Source organism: Sapajus apella, unplaced genomic scaffold (assembly GCF_009761245.1).
Source record: "Sapajus apella isolate SASKATOON/1434 unplaced genomic scaffold, GSC_monkey_1.0 scaffold17, whole genome shotgun sequence".
NCBI classification, from domain to species: domain Eukaryota; kingdom Metazoa; phylum Chordata; class Mammalia; order Primates; family Cebidae; genus Sapajus; species Sapajus apella.
Window position 1 is genome coordinate 12,252,089 of NW_022436957.1, and position 2,921 is coordinate 12,255,009.

Sequence of the window (2,921 nt, forward strand, 5' to 3'; positions counted from 1 at the left end):
CCCAAACAAATGGAAAATTTATGTGTATACAAAAACCTACATACGGATGTTTATAGCAGCTTTTTTCATAATTGCCAAAACTTGGAAGCAACCAAGATGTCCTTAAGTAGCTGAATAAATGGTGATATGTCCAGACAATGAAATATTTTTAAATGCTAAAAAGAAATGAACTATCAAGCTATGAAAATACAGGAAAGAACCTTAAATGCATATTACTAAGTGAAAGAAGACAATCTGAAAACTCTACATACTGTATGGTTTTAACTATATAACATTTTGGAAAAGGTAAAACTATGGAGATGGTAAAAAGATCAGTCGTCTCCAGGGGTTGGGGAGGAGGAGGGATGAATAGGCAAAGCGCAGAGGATTTATAGGGCTGTGAAAGTATTCTGTGTAATACTGTAATGGTGGATCTATATCATTATACATTTGTCCAAACCCATACAATGGGCACCAGTAAAAGCGAGCTCTGATGCAAACTATACTTTGGGTGATAATGACATATCAATGTAGGTTCATCAATTGTAACAAATGCACCACTGTGGTGTGGGATATTGGTAATGGAGGAGGCCAGATGTGGTGCAAGGGAAGGGGGCATATGAAATTCTACTATTTCTGCTTAATTTTGCTGTAAAATGAAAATTGCTCTAAAAATAGTCTATTTTTTAAAATGCGCATGCAATCACATATGCAAGTCTTTACTCAGCCTCTTCTATGGCCCATCTTCTCAGGAGACACTGAAAGCTAATTACTTGATTAGACAATGGGTCTTTAGATGTGATAAGGTCTAAGCACAACCAAAAACACAAGTAACAAAAGAAAAAAACAGATAAATTGGACTTCAGCAAAATTAAAAATGCTTGTGCTACAAATGTTACCATCAAGAAAATCAAACAATAACCCACCGAACAGGCGAGTGTTTTTTTTTCCCACATAAAAAAGGCATGATTTTTATTTGGCATACTTTCATTTCAGAACAAAATAAACAAAAAAGCACAATACACAACATCCAATATCCTGTTATAAAAGTAGAAAGAGAATGGGGTGTAAGGCTCTTGTTTCCTGCCTTAGACACATGGACAGGAGAGAAAAACACTAGACATCAGCAGAGGGAGCCAGGTGGGATAAGGCCACTCAAGGCTGTGGGACAGAGCCACTCAAGGAACCATGGGGACACTACACAAGGGCACAAGGTTTCCAAATATAAACTCCTAGTCTACTTCTTTCATGCGACATCCATTCTCCTTCCTCTCAAGCAGGGGATCTCATCAGAAACAACAGCACTGGATTCCTCTGCTGTCACCTCATCTTCCTCAGTACCTAGACCTGGCTTGATCATGCAGTAGATGCAGCTGGAGTGGGTCTGGGGATTCTCAAGGGAAAAGCCAGAAAAGAACAGAGCAGTTTCAAACAGCAGCAGCACCAGGTCCTTGACAGTTTTGCCATTCTTGTCTGTCTCAGCCTTCTGCTGCAGTGTCTCCACAATGGGGTGGTCGGGTTGATCTCCAGGCACTTTTTGGCCACCATGTAGCCCATTAGAGAGTTGTCTCTAAGTGCCTGGGCCTTCATGATTCACTCTGTATTGGCTGTCCAGCTGTAGGTGCCGGTCACAATGCAGCAGGGTGAAGACACAAGCCTATTGGAGGTTGTCACCTTTTCAACATTCTTATCTAAGATTTCATTCATGAGCTTGCAGAGGTCCTCAAAGTTTGCCTTGCTCTCTTCCATTTTCTTCTTCTCCTGTCATCCTCAGGTAGTTCCAGACCCTCCTTGGTAATGGAGACCAGGCTTTTCCTATCAAACTCATTGAGCAACTGCACGTAGTACTCATCAGTGGGCTTGGTCTAGTACACCACCTCAAAGCCCCGCTTTGAGAGGTGTCTACCTGCTCTTTGCTCTCACCACTGATGTAATAGATGGACTTCTGTGCCTCCTTCACGTGAGAGACATACTCTGATGGAGACCATCTCATCTTCAGACTGGGAGGTGTGTTGGACAGCAGCTCAGACAGACCTCCCTGGTTAATGGAGTCCTCATAGATCCCAAGCTTCAGATTGTTAGAGAATGCCTCACAGAATTTATTGTAATTCTCATTGACTTCTGCCAGCTCAGAGAAGGGCTCAAGCCACTTCTTAACAATGTTTTTGTGAATGACTTTCAAGATTTCGCTCTGCTGGAGCACTTCTCAGGAGATGCTCATGGGCAGATCCTCAGAGTCAAATAGTTCAAGTAATTAAATAGGGAAAGAGATTGACAGCAAAACTGACGATTAAAAGAGAGTGCGTTCAATTCACAATTGCAGATATGTAACCAACCTAAGTGCCCATCAACCAACAAGTGAATAAAGAAAATGTATATGTATACCATGGAATACTACTCAGCCATAAAAAGGAATAAAATAATGTCTTTTGTAGCAACTTGGATAGAGCTGGACGCCATTTTTCTAAGTTAAGTGACTCAGGAATGGAAAACCAAATATCGTATGTTCTCACTTATAAGTGGGTGCTAAGCTATGAGGATGAAAAGGCATAAGAATAATATAATGGACTTTGGGAACTGTACAGGGGTGTTGGGGGGGGTGAGAGATAAAAGACTACATATTGGGTACTGTGTACACTGCTTGGGTGATGGGTACAGCAAAAATCTCAGAAATCACCGCTAAAGAACTTACCCATGTAACCAAAACCACCTGTACCCCAAAAACTATTGAAATAAAAGTTAAAAGAGTGCATTAAGTAGATACTTTTAGAAAAAAAAAAACATAATATCTCTTATCCCCACCAATGTTTTTGTGTGTTTGTTTGTTTTTGTTTTTTGTTTTTTGAGATGAAGTCTTGCTCTGTCACCCAGGCTGGAGTGCAATGGCATGATCTCAGCTCACTACAACCTCTGCCTCCTGGGTTTCAGCAATTTTCCTGTCT

The 2,921-nt window shown here is 40.9% G+C and overlaps 1 pseudogene; it reads right to left on the bottom strand.

Moving 5' to 3' along the window:
- Nucleotides 1-1,211: 1,211 nt before the first annotated feature.
- On the bottom strand, nt 1,212-2,221 carry LOC116556580 (annotated as a pseudogene).
- Between the last annotated feature and the right edge of the window lie 700 nt (nt 2,222-2,921).